The sequence below is a fragment of the Equus caballus genome, chromosome 15, assembly GCF_041296265.1.
Source record: "Equus caballus isolate H_3958 breed thoroughbred chromosome 15, TB-T2T, whole genome shotgun sequence".
NCBI lineage: Eukaryota > Metazoa > Chordata > Mammalia > Perissodactyla > Equidae > Equus > Equus caballus.
The window spans coordinates 24,063,282-24,083,427 of NC_091698.1; the positions used below are offsets into that span (position 1 = coordinate 24,063,282).

Here is a 20,146-nt window from a genome sequence, read left to right on the forward strand (position 1 = left end):
AATCTTCCTTCCTGCCTAGTGCAGACCCTCGCCGTGCCCACCGCTGCCACCCCACTGTCCCGTGCTTTGGGGGGCGAATATGAGACTGTAGTCCCCTCCACTCTGTCCTCGCGGGGCAGCTATGCGCGCGGAGCCAGACCCAGGGCACAGGGCGCGCCTCTGCGCGGGGAACACTGCGATTTATCAATGAGCGGCGGCGGCGACAGCGAGCAGTGGGGCTGGGGGGAGTGCTGGGAAGCTGGGGTCGGGGGAGACGCTGGCGAGCGCTGATCCGGGGAGGACCGCAGCGCCTGCTGGGGGGATGTTTCTTCCAAGGAGAACATAGCCTGTCAGGAAAATGGGTCAGGGATGGAAAGGAACCTGCTAATTGCCCCCCTCCTCGGCAGAAGCACTTGAGGGGGGGCGGGTGGCTGTGGCCAGGAGCGCGCACTCGGAACTCCGCTCTGCCTCTCCCTCCCCTCCCCCGCTGCCCTCCTCTCCTTTTGCACCAATGCAGGAAATGTTCCACTGACCTACATATTTTTCCAAACATACGTGACCTTTTTTTTTTTTCCCCCTCTGTGGGAGGAGACAGGCGAGAATCCAAGAAAAGGAGAAGCTGGAGCGGCGCGCGCGAGGAAACAGGGAGGCTTTCATGAAGGCTCCCGTAAACCCCGAACAGAGACAGATGCACATAAATAGTCTCGGGGAGCCAGGAGCTGCCGTTTGATACTCTGCGACAGAGACGGGTGAAAAGGGGAGAGCACTCGCCGAGGCCCGGAGCTGCGACCGGGTTCCCCTAGACTCGCAGACCCCCCGCCACCCCAGGCGGTGGCGTTCATCGCGTGGAGGCGCCTGGGGAGAAGCCTAAAGGAGGAGAGAGGTCCTCTAACCCTGGGAGGTCACCCCTTCCCTGACATCACATAGGTACAGTGCCTGGCGCAGCGCTCTGCGCCCAGCAGCCTTTTTCTGATGTCCTTCGGTCCCTGGCACATTCCGGCAAGCAGCCCTGGAAAAGAAAGCGCCCCCGCCGGTCCGTTTCTATCATGCTCGGTTCTGTGGCTAGAGGGAAGCTCCTAGGGCCTTTCCTCTGAACACCCGGCCGGGGCGGTGGACTGGGGGTCGCCCCCCACTCTCTTATAAGGCTCTTGCTTTATCCTCTCCCCGCTCAAGTTCAAGACAGGCCCTCTCCCGAGCAGACCCGACCAACAACGCCTTATTTGGGCATGCAACCCCACACCGTCAATTAGATCAAAACGCTCGCACAGAGCTCCTTTTTCCCCCCTGTAAAGTAGGTCATTCTCTTTATTTCCCACTTGTATTATTTTTGTCTAATTCTCCTCCTGAAACATAATCAGCTGCAAGGAGCTTTGAGCATCCTAAGAGAAGCTGTTATTCTTAGGCTTGCTTCCGACTTGGAGGGCTTTTCAAGGAGGAGGAGGAGGCATTTGGCACATTAGCGTTTTGAAGTCCCTCCCTTTCCAAAAGGAGAACTTTTTTAAAAAAATTATTTTATTTTACTTTGTTTTTCTACTCCCTCCCTTTCCTTGGGGCAAGTAGGTTTCGCCCTGCCCTTAAAGTGTGGCCATGACTAATGTCTACTAAAGGATGAAGTTCTGTGCTTTTAAGCAGATTTAAAGCAGAATTTAAAGGCACCTCCCTTCCTTTCTTGCTTTGAAAGAGATTCCAGCCCCCTCCTGCTCCTCCCTCTTGGGAGCTAGTTGAACAATCGTTAAATGATCTTTTAGGAAACAAATGGACTATAGTCATAACGCATCAGATAATACTACAGTGCAACAAGTATTTTTGCTATGGTCTGTTTTTACCTGTTGCTCAGTAGGATATCCCACTAAATGTGTGGTTTCTGGCTTTCAATCATGGAGATGATGTATATGTAGTTGCTGTACTTATTCCAGACTCCATCCCATCTCCTAGTGTTACTCTCACTCGGGTAGGACCCCTGTCTGACCATAAGGGGGAGTGGAGCCTGCAGCACGGAATCCAATCAGGACTAGAGCACAACATTCAAGAATGTGCCCTTCCCCCAAAATTTAGAGGAGAGTTGAAGAGGAAAGTTTACCTTCTGTTCATTCTAAGAATTTGACAGTTCAGTTCCTTTTATTGGCTTTTGTGAAGGTTTGTCATGAATCAGGCAGGGCTTGGCCTGTGATGGATCAAGGAAACTTTACAGGGGTTTCTGTACAAGAAAGATTTACAATGTAGAGGCGAGGATAAAGATGAGGCCAAATAGGTCTGGTGCCAGAAGACAAGGTGCCACAGGAGTTCAAGGGAAAGAATCAGGGTGGACTTCTTAGAGGAGCTGACATTGGTGCTAGGGTTTTTTCATCAACCAGCTAACAAGTCAAACTAGATCATAATCTATGCATTATTCAAAATGTGCAGCATGGAGCAAAAGAACCATTTCAAAACTGCATTAGCAATTTGGGGAAATTCTCAAGTGTCATATGGTTAGTCCTTTAAAAGAAAGTCGCTTTATTAATTGAATGCTGCAATGGTGTATCCAGGAACCCTAGATATTTTTCAAAGAATCAAAATTTATGGAGGGGAGGATAAAAATCTTTAACTGCAGTCAATGATGTCAATCTTTGAAGATATCAGTGAAACAATTCATAGTGTTTGCAGTCTGATTGGGTATTCTTTTCCATCATAGAAGTTGAATCTGTGGCATATCCTAATTTAACACTATTTGTCCAATTAAATTCTCAAAGTACGCACACTGCAGGTGTTCATATATGGTGCTCCATACAGGCAAGAACGTGTGGGCTGCTGCAGTAACTACAGCACTAGCTCAGGGCTTGGGACCCACATTCGGTAGGTGTCATCAGGAAGTTAAACACAAACATTAGAATAGACAACAACAAGACAGGGTCCTATGCCAGATGATATCGTTGCAGTTTTTCTGACTAATCATAAGATAGAAGAGCCTACTTTTTTTTGAGGAATGTCCAGAAGCCCATTTATGGATTCTTACCTCTGAGTAGCAGTTTTTACTTCAAAATTAAAAAGAAAACGCAATACCATGCATTACTGAGTGGAATAACATCATGCTAGCGAAGAAAACTTGCAACCGAGGCAGAAGGGAAAGTTGAGTCGTACAAGGATGAAGAAGAGCCCTCCCAGCCCAGAAACCGGAGACCGACTGACTCAGGCCAGGGCTTCTGAGCACCTGTAGAAGGCAGATTCGAGAATGTCCACCCTGCTTTGAAATAGCAAAGTTAGTTTCAACATGTTGGTTCTGCAGAAGCTTAATAGCAATAGAGAAGTGCAGGCTGGTGATTGGTTCATGCAGCAGGCTCTCTCGTGGGCCTGACGATGCTACCAGGGACAATCAAGGCCTTGTGCGGCCTGCCTGGTAGAATTAAGACTTCACTTGACGTTTGTGCCTCTTAGATCATGTGGTTGGCAAACTAAAGAGTGAAGTAAGATTTCCTTACCAAGCTGGTCTGGAGGAACCAGGGAGGAAGTCTGGGCTGGAGGAGTCTGGAGGTGACAAAGCCCCAGAGCCTCAGCTAATCCCCTCTGGTTAATTGCAGTACTTCCAAGGACCAGGGGAGGAAATGGCACACATGTGTGCACGTGCATGCAAACACAACACATCTGAAAAAGAGATGGTAAGATATTGACTATATGGGCACTTGAGAATAATCTTCCCTTATAGTTAAGCCCCCCGAGGAAGTCCCTTTGTGTACATTTTCTCTAGTAATGAAGTTTGATTTTAGGCCACATTTTTTTCTCTTCTACAAGGATCTTTGACAAAAAATAGACTTGATTTTTTAGAGCAGTTTTAGGTTTACAGCATATTAAGCAGGATGTACAGAGATTTCCCATATACTCCTGGCCCCTCTCCCCCCAGCCTCTCCAATTGTCAACATTCTCCACCAGAGTGGTAGCTTTTTTACAACTGATGAACCTACGCTGACACATCATAATCACCCCGAGTCCATAGTTTACGTTACGGTTTGCTCTTGGTGTTGTGCTTTCTGTGGGTTTGGACAAATGTGCAAAGGCACATACCCACCATTATAGGATCATACAGGGTAGTTTCACTGCCCTGAAAATCCTCTGTGCTCCACCTAGTCATGCCTCCCTCCCCACTAAACCCTGGCAACCACTGATCTGTCTCCATAGTTTTGCCTTTTCCAGAATGTCATATAATTGGAATCACACGGTATACAGCCTTCTCAGATTGGCTTCTTTCACTTAGTAAAATGCATTGTTTCCTCCATGTCTTTTCATGGCTTGATAGCTCATTTCTTTTTAGCACTGAATAATACTCCATTGTCTGGATAAGAGGATTTTTAAATTGACATTTTAGTAAATAATGTTTGCAGTAATAAAAGGTAACATTTATCTAATACTTATGTGCCGCGTATTTACATTACCTCATTTCATCTTCATAAGGCCCTGTAAAAAAGTGATTTATGATTTCCAGGTGACAGATAAGGAGCCCGACTTAGAAAGGCTCAAGGTGTCCTCAGTCACTCTGCACATAGGTGGCAGAGCAGAGTTTGATCCTGCCTTGATGACTGCCAAGCCCATGCTCCCTCCCACCGGATACAGCTTTCAGCTGTGTCGGATGCCAACACAAAGATACTCGTGGCATCATTCACTTTCCATGAGATCTTGCTGGATAACAACCTGATGCCAAGGCAGGCATGTGCTATTACGTCGCTGTACATTTCTTGTCTCCATTTTCTCCCCTCAGTACACAGTTATTAATATCCTTACTCCATTCTTGAAGTGGCTGTCTTCCAAGTGCTTGAAATAGAATTCCGGGATGAAGGATTGGTGATGGCAAGAGCACAACACTTAGTCCTGATAATTCACAGAAGGAAATAAAGTCAGTGGGTCATTCTGTGTGTTATTGGCATGTTGGCATCTCGCCAACGGCACTGTTTGGACTTTGGTGACAGCCTGGATGGGAGTGTCCTTTTGTAAACACGTGTGATCTTCAAACCAACTTGAGGCCGCAGGTTGGGAAAGAAAGACAATTCCTTTCACAAAGGGAAAGTTTGGGTGCCAGTCAAGCCGCCCTCTCCTGGCTCACGAGAGCAGGACCAGGGGGGCCAGTCTAAGGAGGAAGCTTTGCTCAGCTGTTGCCTCTGGTCTTCCTTCTGGTTAATGTAGTAGCCTGCGGTGTGTCCTCCCTCCCTGGAACTAGATTGCGCTCTTGGGGAAATGTTCAGCTCCGACTGTGAGTGCTCCAAGGGCTTATTTAAACTACGCCAGCTTAGACGAACAGCTGTCATGGGTGAGCCTTGGAAGGTGGCAGGAACACCGGCTTCAAAGCATGTGGAGAATAGAATGGAAGAAGGGTCTTTTGTGTGCAGGGTGCTGAGAGGCAGGAGGGAGGGTTGGAGGGAAGCACCTTTGGGTGAGCCGTAAACGTGCCAGAAGGATGGGAGGGGTTTTTCAGCTCCTGCAATGAGCTGAGAGGGTTTCACAGTAATTGTAGAGTCAGAGCTGAAGCACATACAGAGTGGAAGAATCTCTTGGACTCAGTGAGGCGTTTCCTTCTAGCTCGACTTCTTGAAGGTGCAGGCACGCTGTGGAGACACGCACTTTCCAAGAAGTGCGAGGGACACCCTCTCAGCACAGGGCGGAAGGACAGCTGTGTTGACAAACAAGTGCGCATTGTCTTTAGCTGTTCTCAGCTCATGTCCCATTTAACTCAGCTAAGGAGAGGTAATTTAAGGTGTTCATTTCTGTCTGTTTGTGAGAGCACATAGACCCTAAATGGGTATTTTTGGTTAGTTTCGCAGCGTGGTTTCCATTTCTGTCTTATTTTTAAGATCTCTGACTTCCATGCAATGCTGTTTGAACACCTAGGTTTCTGCGAGACAAATGCAGAATCTACCATGTACTTTGCTCAGGAAGAACATTTAGTGATATGAAATTCATTACACATGGTTCACTTGAAATGAAAAGCTAATTATAGAAAAATGTTCTCCAAGGAGCTATTTATAGCCCCTCCCAAGTAGGCAGCAGGCTGGCATTTCCTGTATGGGCAAGCATTGTTTTATCAGTGTGCTTTGGTGCAAGGTTTTGGTGAGGAAGATGCTTTTCTCAGTGGCTTCAGTCTAACACTTGCATTGACAGAGAATGTGATTCTGTCATAAAGACAAGCTCGTTCAATGTTTTTAGTGCCCACGTGCTATTGCTTGTCACTCTAGACTTCTTCCTTTCAAGGCAAGTGAGGATTTGCCCTCAAATGAAAGATGCTTCCCTCATGGCAACTGGGCTTGACTGTATTTTTACGTTCCAGAAATTTGTAATTAAAGTCACTTTTCCTTTTTATGGTATTAGTGAGGTTCAGATGGTGCAGAGTGTCTATGCCTGGGATTGATCGAGTAGTAGGATCTTTGCATAAAGACTTCACTTGAGAATTTAAGATCTCAATCGATGCCATTTTGTTTTCTTGACCTTTAATAATTCAGACCAGTGGTTCTGAAAGCATGTTCCTCAGGCCAGCAGCAGCAGCATCACCTGGGAACTTATTAGAAATGCACATTCTCAAGCCCCACCCAGACGTGCTGAATCAGAAACCCTGGGAGCGGGCCCCAGCGAACTGTGTTAACAAGCCTATCAGGAGATTCTGATGTATGTAAAGTTTGAGAACTACTGATTTAGACATTTGGTGATGACGCAGGTCGGAGGCTGTTCAGCTTTCACATGGCTTGAGCTAATTTTATTGTGCTTCCTGTGCCAGGCCCTGAGCTAAAAGCGTACGTGCATTAACTTATTTAGTCTTCACAGCTATCCTCTGAGGGCAGTTTTTTTTATTACTCTTTTGACAGATGATGGATTGGGAGCCTAGGGGGGTTTGTTACTTGCACAGGTAACACTGCTAGCAGGGAGCAGTTGGGATGGAGACAGGGGTGGGGACATGTTTTCTTAGAAGAAAATATAGGGGTAATCTTCATGACCTTGGATTTGGCAAAGGATTCTTAGATATGGTACCAAAAGCCTAAGCAATGAAAGAAAAAAATCAGATAAATTGGACTTCATCAAAAGTAAAAACTTGTCATGATACTGTCAAGAAAGTGAAAAGATAGCCCACTGAATGGTAGAAAATATTTGCAAATCATATATCTGGTAAAGGATTTGTATCTGAAATATACAAAGAACTCATACAACTCAATAATAAAAGACAAATAACCCAGTTTTAAAAATAGGCAAAGGATCTCAATAGATTTTTATCCAAAGAAGATGCATGCGTGGTCAATAAGCACATGAAAAGATACTTAACACCCCGAGTCATGAAGGAAATGCAAGTTAAAGCCACAATGGGATACCACTTCACACTCATAGGTTGGTTGTTATTAGTAGGATGGCTACAAGACAACAACAACAAAAATGAAAATAACAAGTGTTGGTGAGGATGTGAAGAAGTTGGAATCCTCATCCACTGCTGGGGGGATTGTAAAATGGTGCAGTCACTTTGGAAAATAGACTGACAATTCCTCAAACAGTTAAACATAGACTTGCCATTTGACCCAGCAATTCCACTCCCAGGTACATTTTCAACAGAAATGAAAACAAATGTACACACAAAAACTTATACATGAATGTTCATAGCAGCATTATTCGTCATAGCCAAAAATTGGAAACAACTCAAATGTCCATCAACTGATGAATGAACTAAACAAGATACGGCATATCTATACAATGGAATATTTGGCCATAAAGAGGAATGAAGTCCTGATACATGCTACAACATGGTTGAACTTTGAAAATATTATGCTATGTGAAAGAAGGCAGTTATAAAAGACCAGTAACTGAGGATTCCGTTTGTATGAAAGTCCAGAATAGGCAAATCTGTATAGACAGAAAGTAGCTTACAGTTGCCTACTGCTGGGGGCATGGGAGTTAGGGCTGTGATGGATAAAGGGTCAGCGTTTTTTGTGGTGTTGAAATATTCTAAAATTGATTGTGGTGACGATTGTATAACTCTGTGAATACACTAAAAACCACTGAGTTGTGCACTATAAATTAGTTAATTATATTATATGTGAGTCATGTCTGAATAATGTTGACAACAAAAAAATGAAAAAAACCTGTTAAGGATCTGATATCTGCCCAGTTCTTCCTCTTGAAGCCTCATTTATTCATTCATTCAGCATCATACTTCCTGCATGCCAAGGCCCTGACCTACACGCCTCCTCTGCACCCTGCCCTCTCCATCCTTCTTCCTTCTTCCTGCTACCCTATAAGTAAGCAGGTGCCCAAGGCTCTATCTTCATCCTCTTGCTCTTCTTCTTTCTTGAGAGAATCCAATGCTGTGGTTCTTATGCCAAAGTCTTTCAAATCTTTCTCTCTGGTTCTGACAGCTTCTCCCAGCTCTGCTCCCACATTCCCCACAGACTGCTAATGTTTCCATTTGGTTGTCTCCAACCTAACTTGTCTAAAACTAATTCAATTTCTTCTTTTGCCTTTTCTCCCTACCCCAGATCATTCTCCCAACTTATGAGTCCTAGTGCAATTAGTCTCCCAACTCCCTAGTCCTATTAATGATGGTACTTTTCTTCCAGTTACCTGAGCTTGAAAGGGAAACTCTGCCTTTAAATGCTCTCTCGTCGTCTCCTGTCATTCAGTAACTGAATCCTAATAGATCCTTGTGTTCTGACGTTGCATTCACTCATCTCTTTCTGGCCCTTCCTGTTGTCTCTCTCTTCTGTAGTTCAGCCCTAATTAGGAATGTCCACTAGCATTCTACCTGGCCATAAGTAACTACAGAATATGAACTGTGGAAGAAAAAGGAGGCAGAGGTGCAGCCTACGGAAGGGCTTTGAAACTCCCTGCTAGGATCTTCACACAGGAGATTTCACAGGAGGGTTGCACAGAAGAAGACGCAATCCAAGGGCCTGGAAAGAAGCCCATTAATTAATGAAGCAGGTCATCTTGGGGAAATTGAAACAAGGCCAAGGTTGTGGGTTTAGAGAGGCCTGATTCTGAGCCAGCGTGCCCTGGGACGGCGAGATCAGCAGTTGACACCCTGAAATATTTCTGTGCTGGTTGGTAAGCAGCCACTGTCCTGAGCCCCCTGACGGCCCTCACTTCCCTGCTGTGCCCCCTGACTCCCTGAATCTCCCCTGACACAGCAATTAGAAACTCTGTTGGTGGCTGTGTTGTCACCTGGCTCTGACTCTATCACCACCCTATCTCAGCTTCCATGTTTTTCCAGTGTCTGCCCAACCAAATCGAAGTGCCTCGGCATTCTGAGGGTCCGTCTTAATCCACCCATAACCTAGCTTTCTGGCCTATTTTCCTTGCTCCCTACAGTGCATTGCCTGTGTGTGATGTGCGCTACCCCAACACCAAGTCTCTGCTGTGCCTTTCCCTCCCTTCTCTGCTGAAATTCTCCTGTCCCCCAAGGCCTTGCTCATGTGTTACCACTTCCAAGATCTCGTCCCTGAGTCTTCTGCCAGAAGTGACCTTTCCTTCCTCAGTGTGATTTTTATGCATATATATAATTAAATATATTAATATTCAATTCTTATACCCCAGTGCCTTAAAGTTGTTGTATCAATTAAGGTCATTGTGGATGTAGGAGCAGAAACCAAGTCTGCTTCCACAGCTTGGCCCTCACGTCTCCCCTCTGTCTACCACACAGCCTCTCGGTCGGGAGTCTTGTCCACTCCACAGGCCAGTGGCTCCCAGGTGGGCAACTCCAGCCTTATATACCCCATTTGCCTACTTGGCAAAGGAAATTCCTGAGTCCTAACTCAAGCAGTGGGAGAATGGCATCCAACATATGCAAAATTCACAGCCTCTCCCTGCTGCTCCTCATACTGAAATGTCTTGTCTGAAATTAAAGCTCGTGCGCTTTGGGTTGTAAGCTGTACTGTGTCTGGGAGTGAAACATTTTCTTTAACAGCTTCTATTTTTTCAAAAAAACTGGAGACTGTTGTAGCTTTCCTGAACTGGTTAGCAGAAAGGACGGTCATGTAACCGTCTGTGCCCCGTTGGAAGAAGAGGGAAAAATCAGTGCTCTCTCAGGGGCTGCCAAGTGGGCCAGGGCTCACATTTTGTAACCCAGACACCAGACTGAGGATTTCAGAGTCTGTTCAGTTTAAAGGACCTCTTCCAGCATCCTCAGGGTCAAGGTGTCCTGGGCTGGGCTGCCTTTTCTCTGAAGCGCAGCCCCATGGCCTTGAGTACTGCACTCATGGTTAGCGGTTGTGTGAAGGAGACCTAGAAACCATTTTAAGAACCACAGGGTTTTTACTATGTGCCAGGTGTTATATGCGTTCTCACTGAATGCTCATAACAACCTCCTGCGGTAGATATTTCCCTATTTTGTTAAGGAAACTGTAGCTCAGAGAGGTTAAGCGATATTCCCAATGTCACCCCCATGTAGACCGGGAGGTGTCATAAGTGGTATGTGGCTTATGCTCTTAGCCTCGCCTTAATCCTTGTCCCTGATTTCCTCGGGGACAGCTTCCCGCTCTCAGGTCCCCCAGGCTGCTCATTGGCCACCTTCCTCTCTCTTTCTCGAGCCCCTGGGACTGGGGGCTTGGTGGCATCAGCCACCTGATCCTCCCAGCCTGGGAACCTCCCCACAGCATTTGTCCCCTTGTTTGTCTTCAAGGAGGTTCGTTTTCCTTTTAAGAACAGCTGCCATCCAGCCACGTCCCCTTCACGTCTGGTTGCACACAGGTCACCGCCAGATCATTTGGTGTCCTTGGAGCTGTCCAGGTTCAGATTTGCTAGTGCTAGGATTTGGGCAGGGGCAGACTGGCAACGTTTGGAAATTCTGTTGAAATCCAATGAATGAATTGAGAAGCCCAGGGCACAGAAGCCACTGGGGGTTTCATGTCAGATCTAAAAGCAGGCACTGATGCCAGGGAGCACTCTGTCACCATGTTGCCAGTCTGCATAGGCACTCACAGTGGCAGTGCTTGTTTTGGTGTCACCTCACCCTTCCTCCTGCCCCTTGTCATCCAAGCTTGCCAGTCCTATGTCCTAGTCATTTAGGGCAGGGCCTGTTTTTCTGCCAGAGAACTGTCTGCAGTAAAGGAATCCTGTTCACAGGTTGGTGAACTATTGTATTACCTTTCTCAAGTAACATAAAGTGTTAACAAGGGCTCCAGCATTCAGCTGGGCAGGCTGCGTACTGCACAACTTGGGGCCTGTAGTTGCACAGATTACTCACCCAGTAAAAACGCACTTGAACTCAGGAAGCCTTTAGGGAGATGATGCAAATGGTGGGAAGTGGGTACCTTTGCAAGGGGTTTCGGGAAAGGGTCATGTATTTTACAGGAGGGGACCAGTAGGGCCTGTGGCAGGATCAACAGCTTCAGAATACCAACCTGGCTTCAGGTCCCATTGTCACCCTATCCCCGCTTAGTACCTGGGTCACCTGGGCAGGTTAGTTAACTTCTCTGAGTCTGTAAGAGGGAGGATGAGAGATTCTTCCTCTATCCTCTGTGCTGGGGTGGCCCTTGGGCTGGCGGTCAGGCCTCTGGCTTCCTGCATTCTTCCACTCCTCCTCAGCCAGGAAAGGGACGGAAGGGGGATCAGTGACCCAGCTAGCAGATTCCTTCCCACCCAAGTTCAAATGCAAAGGGCTTTAGGCAGTTGAACATATATGGCTTTATTTTTATCATGATAAAATATTCATAACATAAAATGTTCCACTTTAACCATCTTTAAGTGTACAGCTCAGTGGCGTTAAGTGCACTCACTTTGCCGTGCAACCATTACCACCATCCATCTCCAGAACTCTTCATCTTCTCAAACAAACGCTGTGCCCGTTAAATAATAGCTCCTCTTTCCCCCCTCCTCCCAGCCCGTGGCAACCGCCACTCTATTTTCTCTCTCTATGAATCTGACAATTCTAGGTATCTCATATAGTGAAATCATAGAGTATTTGTCCTTTTTTGACAGCTTATTATACTCAGCATAATGTTTTCAAGGTTTATCCACGTTGCAGCATGTGTCAGAATTTCTTTCCTTTTCAAAGCTGAATAATATTCCATTGTATGTGTATCCATATTTTGTTTATTCATTCATCAATTGATGGACACTTGGGTTGCTTCCACCTTTTGGCTGCTGTGAATAATGCTGCTGTGAACGAGGGGCTACAAATATCTCTTCGAGACCTTGCTTTCCCTTCTTTTGGGCATGTACTCAGAAGTGGAATTGCTGGATCATATGGTAATTCTATGGTTAATTTTTTGAGGAACTACCATGCTATTTTCCACAGCAGCTGAACCTTTTTACATTCCTACCAGCAATGCCCGAGGGTTCCAATTTCGCCACATCTTCATCAACATTTACTAATTTCTGTTTTTTTTGGTTAAGTAATAGCCATCCTAATGGGTGTCGCACATATATTTTAAAAATGAATGCTGAATACCTTCTCTTTGTTTCCTTGATTTCTTGGTGGCAGCCTCCTTTGATTGCTGTGGGCAGAGACATGGAAATTCCTCCATCTTCTCAGAAGTGACGAGATCAGAAGAGTCACTGAGGGTCCACTGCTGAGCTGCACAGGTGACTCAGCCTGTCCTGAGGCAGGGGACAGGGGCCGGGGCGAGGGAAGCACAAAGGAGGGGTGCACGTTCCTCCTGAGGGAGGCATCAAGAAGAGCTCTGAGAAGGGAATGGCTTTCAGCTCCTCCCCAGGAGACAGTGGTTTCATCCCGTGGATGTGTGTTTAGTAGCCCCATAAAAGCAACAAGTGTTTTCAATATTTTTTGGTCTAAGCACAATTTTGATACCCCACTCTCAGGAGCAATATTGTTCTTTCATCCAAAGCAATCAATGGCAATCTAGTGCTGGTCCTTTTCCTTCCCTCTTCTCCCTTAACTTCCCCTCCTGTCGTTTGATTTTTTCATAAAACAGATGCTGAGCTTTCACCAGAAAGAAATAAAGGGACCAAGTGTAGCCTGTATTCAGCCCGAAGAATCCTTGTGCACTGCTGTTAAGAAATCTAGACCATCAGAGGTTTGAGCGGGCGGCGTGGAAGCCTGGGCTTCCGGGCCCTGGGAACAGGCGTTCTTGGGTGAATTGCAGCCCAGGCTCTGTTCTTGGTTCCAAGCACAGCATCCCCCAGCTGGTCCCTGAGGTTGGGACGCTCGCTCTTGGGGCAGGACTTTGCCATCAGATGTCAATTATCTGCCATCTGTTCTGAGCAGCCCACTGGAGAACTTTTCCACCCGGAACGGCTGTGGCCTTCTCCTGTCATCGTTCCCCGGATTTTCCTGGCAACCCTCTCACCCAGCCGCATTTGTAGCTCCGTGGGGGAAGAACAGGGAAATTTCGCACACTTTCCTTTGAATAGAACTGAAACGTGGAATAATGCAAGAACCAAGAGGAGCAGAGCCGCGCTGTTCCCTCAGCAACCACTGGCTGTCATGGCCACATCCGCCTGAGAACACAGACCACCACAGACTCTCGGGGTCTCAGTAGGTGGTGGAGGCTGGGGTGTGCATCTTCATCGCCTGGCCTCTCACCCCAATGAGCATCTCTCTCTGACTGATGGCCCTTTAAGCTATTATTAAGTATCACACCTCGACTCTTAACCGATGAGAGTTGAAGAGGTGGATCAAAGCCAGTGGCAGTGTGCTGTAGCCATAGAAAGAAAATAAGAAAAGGCCAACTTTAAAGCATGAAGTTTGACTACGAACCTGACACACGCCCCCACAACTGCCTGCACCGCCCACTCCCTAACAGTCAGACCTGGGGGAAGGTTACCACAACAGCTGCGAAATGACAGTTCTCCAGCTCCTTTGTGTGTGGGGCCCGGGTGACCCACTAGGGCTTCTGGAATAAAGAAGTGATGCTTCCAGGGAGTGCGGGAACGAGAAGAGTGGCCCGCGTGGGCGTGGGAGCCGGGCTTGGGCTCTTGAGTTGAATTTATATCCTCCATCTGCAATTAGCCCATTGCCCCTTCTGAGAACATGAATAGTTCCCGCTGCTGTTAATGGGAATGCTGTTCTCACCCCAACGGGAGGAAAAACGCCCAGAAACATGTTTAATGGATTTTTTTTTTGGATACTTAAAAACATTGCAGTGATTTTCTAGTTCCAAAAAGGACATGTTGATAACTTTTCCATATGGCAGTTTTCTGTGATGATTATTAGTGGCTTGGCAATTTTTAATATTAAATTCCTAACCGTAAGCAGAATTTCGTCCAATTTTCAATCCATAAGACAGTAAAGTTTTCAGGGTTTTCAGGGAGGAAGTCATCCTTTCTTTTCTATTGATTCATGTCAAAAAGACACCTCTCTGTCCCCAAACCCACGGTCGTCTCATCTTTTCATAGGTGGCTTCAGGCTCATGAAAGACCTGGGGTATGGACGCAAAGACCCCGAATGGGCGCCTCGTTCTTATGGGTCCAGACTCAGGCACTGAGTCTCCCCAGGCTGCCTTTTCCAATTCCAGTAACATTCTGTGCGTCAGCGTTGCCAGGGTAGACGCAGCCAGGCCCAGGATAGAAACCCTTTTTTCCGTGCAGGGATGACTCTCCTGCAAGCAGGCCCACTTCCCTGCCCAACGACAGGCTGTCTCACACAACTTACAAATTCAAAACGCCTTCCTAAAAATATCAGAGAAGAATCTTACAAAATTATCTAGTGTCACTTGTTTTTACCCCACATGGGTGGTATTCACAGCAGAAGAAATTACATTTATGTACTTAGTAGAAGTAATGAAGATAATCATTAGAATGGTATTTGCTCTGGAAATAACCCAAATATGGGTGATGTCTGACATGAGAGCCTGAAATGATCTGCAGCCCCCTCCCCATTAGAATTGTGAATTTCCACCTGTAAAAGGCAGTGAAGGTGTGCATGGCAAGCCTGAATGACTACCTAATGTAAAAGATAAATGAAAACCAGCCTCTTCAGATGCCACTTTTGTGCCATCCTTTATGTTTGTGATTTTTTTCTTTTCTACTTGCCTCTGTAAATTAAACTATTTTCAACTTGTAGGGCTGAGGCAAAATGATGCATTTTTGAAATCTTGGTTATATTTATTTCCACTGGGCACTAGACGTGTCATAACATATCAACCTGCTGATGCCAGGTGATACATTTTTTCAGGAAAATCACTCCACAAAAACGTTTCTAGGATGGCTCTCTGAGCCAGAGCTTGCCGGGGGCACTGCAGATGTGTTCAATCTCGGGGATCTGCAGAACACAACCGCTGGATTGGTCCTGGCTCTTAGTTGCAGATAATGGCATCTACTCTAAGCAGGAGATTTATGTGGGGATATAGCTAGCCTTCAGAATTGTTGGGAAGGATGAAAAAAGACTGTGCAATAAACTGACAGGGGCAATGTCTGAAATCATACCACAGATCCAGGCTGCCGAGGAAGCCCGTACCTCTTTCCTGAACAAGAAGTTGCCGACACAGCTGGTGGTCGAGGGCCATGCCACCTGTGCCTCGATTGGTACTTGCAAGTAGATTGACTCTCTCTCCAAGTACATTCCGTTCTGTTCAGGATCCGAGTTACCCAGGCCTGTATCTAGTCTGTAGGCCCCAAGTCTCACCCTGAACCCTAGCTGCCAAGAAGTCTTGCAAACTTTAGCCTTCCAGCTCCTTCCTTGCAGGAAGGCACATTAGAACAGGATAGGAGCGGAGGTTGAAGACGTCAACCCACAGTAACTACCACATGTAGAACAGACTAGCACATGGCAGGGAGCTTGGGTGGGAGAAGGATGAACCAAATGAAACATCTTCCAGCTCAATTTGACAGCTCATAGCCTCTGGTATACAGAGTAGATCATAGACTGGTTGGTGGAGAAGCTGGCATTGGTCACTGGTTATGACATGTTGAAAGAGTCTAACTAGCACAGTGTCTGCCTGGCCACCTGGCACCTCTGCAGGCCAATCTTACAAGCAGTGATGCAGGAAGGTCAGAGAATAGCCTCACCAGTTGGATCTTCTGTTTGGAGAGGGCTCATAACCTCTTCTCTCCCATCAAAGGATCTAGAAGCTTCTGGAGTGCCCCCACCTCACCTTCTCCTCCTCCCCTGTGTTCAAGTCTTCTTCTGGTGGCTCTGGCCCTGAGAGCAGCGGCTGCTTCTACTCCAAGCTGCCGCCCTGTCTGTGCCACCTCAGGGCTGGAAGTGGAATGTACAAGATCAGACTCATCTATTTCCATGTGCAGCTTGAGAAAGCCACGTGGTGACAGTACATCTATTCCTTCTATGTTTTCTTTACTTATCTCTTCTTATGTGGCTTTTCTAAAAATCCCCAGGTTTTAAGAGAACTATGGATATATTTGAAAGAGGTGAGTAATAGCAATGATATCATTACATTTTAACTAGGCTGGTGCATCTGTAATACATATATATTGATCCTGCGGGCTAGCGTTAATTGTCCTCAATTTATAGATGGAGAAACTGAATCTCAGAGTGACTTGCTTAAAGTAACGCAGCCGCTCCAGAGTCCAACTCTGGTCTTCTGACTCTCAAAGAAATTCTTTTCACACATACTTTATTCTGTTGGTGTAAAGATTTGAACAAGAGTAGATGGAGGTCGGAGGTTTAATATTGGGGTGAGGGATGTGTGCGTGTGAGAAGGGCTCGTGCAGATTTCACGAATTTTATATAAATGTGTTTGTGTTAACCCAACTATAGTGCACAGCAGGTAGGATGTTGCATTTTTCAACTGGGATCTTACAACTTGGCAAGTTGTACCATTGTCAACCCATTGTTCTCCCTTAACAAAGCCAGGGTAGTGGGAGGCATCAGGCCAGGACTGTACACATGCTTTTTATTTGCCACATGGGGCTGATTGGCAGGATGCCTGTAGAGAGTTGATGCTCTAGGGAACTAGGAAAAGCTGATCGGCACACGACAAGGTCAGACGCTGTGGACCATCTGTCTGGAGCAACGAATATCCCCTGACTTTGCCTACACCTACCCAATGGGCTGACATTTCCAGTTGTCACTTCGTGGTATGGGTGAATAAAATAAAGAAAGGGACTGGGTGACTTGCCCAAAGCCCTTTAGTGAGTGAATGGCCCCTAGTAGATCCAGCTGGTCATGCAGGGGCAGGGCCGGTGGGGCACAGGGAGCAACTTCCTGTGTTGCAGTCCTCAGAGGGGCAGACTTCAGCCAGGGGCCAAGCTTCCTAAGAAGGGCTGGTCCCTGAGGGAAGAGGCCAAGAGTGGGAAGAGAAGGCTCGGCAGGCCTGGTGAGAGTCTGTGGAATGGGAGATGGGGAAGCTGACTCATGGGAAATTCACTCATTCCTGCAGCATCCTTCTGTATCGAGTGCCAACGAGAGGCAGGACACCATGCGGCCCCTGCCACTGCCCACAGCAAATTATTCCTACTTTTGAAGAGCTTCTACAACTTAATAGGTGGGTAACAACGATGATAGTAAATAACAGCTAACACACGTATAGCATTCTACACCTACAGAGCGCTTTTCACCTGTGGTACCTGGTATCATTTGCACAATTTCCAGGGGTAGGAAGAACAGGTGGAGGATCATTTCCTAGTGAGAAGGTCGGAGAAGTTAGGTTCAAACCTCATCCTTCTGCTCTGCATCCCAGCCCTCATTATTTCAATAATGGTGGTTTCAAGCCAGAAGTAGATGGTCTTGATGGCAAGGAGGGAGAAACAGTGAAAGCAGTGTGGGTGAGATATAGTGGTGTTTCCCCAGCAATTATCAAGAGTCACTCTCCCTCAGTCGTGCAACCTGACGCAGGGCACAGAACCTCCTCCTGGCCTGCCTCAGGCGACGCCTGTTGCGCTCCTCAGTCTCTGTGCCCAGGAGCTTGTGGCTTCTTTGTGTCATGTCCTCCCCACCCTTCTGCAAGGATTCTGCACTAATTGCTGCCCCACCCTGGTTCGCTGTGTGCGGCCTTGTGAGAAAACCGCAGCAGTGTGCCATGGGGGTGAAGGATGACACGCCACAGGCTCTGAGGGCTCTGGGAGGGCGGGTCAGAAGGAAGGCCACGTTACAGCCTCCTGCTTGTGCAAAAGGCTGTTTCCAGGCCCTAGGGCATGGCCCTCAAGCCCTGATGATGGTGAAAGGTGAGGGTGAATCTTTCCCTGCTGCCAAGAAAAGGTGGCACCAGAGATTCCCATCTGTGGTTTTGGAATCCAGGGAATGATTGAGGTTGACAGGTCCCTGATGCTCCAGGATACAAGGTAAAATTCGACAAGCGTCAAGAAAATGATAAGCGTTGAGCTGAGCTTGAAAAGTCAGGTGGACTTTGGAGAGCTAGGGTGGGGTGTATTGAAGTATCTAAAACTCCTCCTGTTGTATTTGAGGTTTAGCGACTCTCACAAAGCAACAATAACTGTCTTAGTTTCCGAGAGCTGCTGTAATAAATTTCCACAAGCTGAGTGCCTTAAAACAACAGAAATCTCCTCTCTCACAGTTCTGGAGGCCAGAAGTCCATAATCAAGGTGTCAGCGGGGCCACAATCGGTCTGATGGCTCTAGCAGAGGATCCTTTCTCACCTCTCCCTAGCGTCTGCTGGTTGCCAGCAGTCCTTGGAGTTTTTTCACCTGTAGAAGCATCACTCCAGTCTCTGCCTCTGTCATCGCATGGCATTCTCCCTGTGTGTCTCTCCTTTATCTTACAAAGTCACCAGTCACTGGATTAGGCCCACCCTAATCCACTGTGACCTCATTTTAACTTGATTACATCTGTAAAGACCCTCTTTCCAAATAAGGTCACATTCACAGGCACTGGGGGTTAGGAAGTCAACATATCTTTTTTGGGGGGACCCAAATCAACCTGCAACAATAAAAAAAGCTTTTATTCACGTTCAAGCATAGTTTCAAGCGTTGGACGTCATCCTGCAGTTCTTAGTGAATAAAAGGATAAAAGGTATCAGCCCCAGGCAGGGAAAAGAAAAAATACGCAGTAAATTCATTTTAAGTTCAGGTACGGGGAAGAGATGATCAACCAAAAAATTAATACATTATGTTTTATGACTTTCCACACTTATCTACAGCATGTTTCTTGAATCTTGACATCTATAGCAATATGATTATTAATTTAGGCAGATAAACATAGTCTCATAAAAAAATTTGCTAGCAAGACAGTCCTTATCACTTGACATGGAATGGAAAAAAAACCACGATGAAGAAAAATCTGTCACTCATGATAGTGAATAGAGCGTTTAATCTGATTTAAAGTCCTGTGTTTCAAACTGCTTACTTAGCTAAACAAAGCGCTTTAATTCATTAGGTTATATATTTAGCTTCCTTAAAAGTAAGATAAAGAAACTTTAGAGCATAGCATCCAAATAAATAAAGTGCATTTCAGTTTAAGCGATTTATGTCATAATTTCTCTTTAATTTTAAAGCTAATTTCCTTCTTCAATGGAGACTCATGCTTCTGATTTCAGATTTCCCTTTTTGAAAGAGAGAGCCTAAATTATTTTGCTTGCACAAGTAGACAACATCCCTTTTAAAGGAACAGAATGATCAAAGACTAGGAGGTGTATTCTGAAAGCAATAGCTGAGGCAGTGGGACCTGGCAGGAGATTGGCTCAAAGAAAAAGAGGGGACAAGGGGGAGCCATTCTTTGGGTTCATAGAACGTAGGTACTCAGTGGATGTTTTGTGAATGAAACAACAATAATGGACAAAATGCAGATGTCCTTAACAGAAATGAAGAAGATGAGAAATTGACCAGAGCAGGAATGGGGCAGAAGATGTGAGTTTCGTTTTGGAGATATTGATCTTAAGTCTCCAGAAAGATGGCTCCAGGAGGTGGAAAGCCTCTAAGAAGGTTTAGGAGTGAGGTGAGAATGGCATACCCGTTTAGGAGGCATTTGCATAGAAATGATAGTTGAAATAATGGAATCCGGTGAAATTTATGACCGAGTCTGTACACAGAGAAATAAGAAGTAGGTTCAACAGAGAGTGCTGGAAACAGTCCATGTTTAGGGGATGGTGGGAAAAGGAGAGCCGGAGGAGAACGAGATGGGTCACTGTTCATACTGGTTGGTGTCTGAGCTAGAGCTCCGTCTGTGGCAAGCTTGGAGACCAGATATAGCCACCCGTGAAGCATAGGGCTTGGAGACGGACCCAGCTGCAGACAGGACAAGGAGGACAGGCGTGGCAGGGCAGATTCTCAGTATCCCGCACTTCTACAAGAGTAGAGTTAAAGCAGCAGTTAGTAGGGCAGGCATGGCTGCCACTGGGAGGTATGAATCAGGTGCCTTGGG

At 46.4% G+C, this 20,146-nt stretch overlaps 1 long non-coding RNA gene across 1 annotated transcript; it reads left to right on the forward strand.

The window, feature by feature from the left end:
• The first annotated feature begins 778 nt into the window (after positions 1 to 778).
• On the forward strand, positions 779 to 14,948 carry LOC138917812 (uncharacterized). The gene is made up of 3 exons (XR_011426283.1): positions 779 to 906; positions 12,395 to 12,495; positions 12,846 to 14,948. It is a non-coding gene; the product is annotated as an uncharacterized lncRNA (long non-coding RNA).
• The last annotated feature ends 5,198 nt before the right edge of the window (positions 14,949 to 20,146 follow it).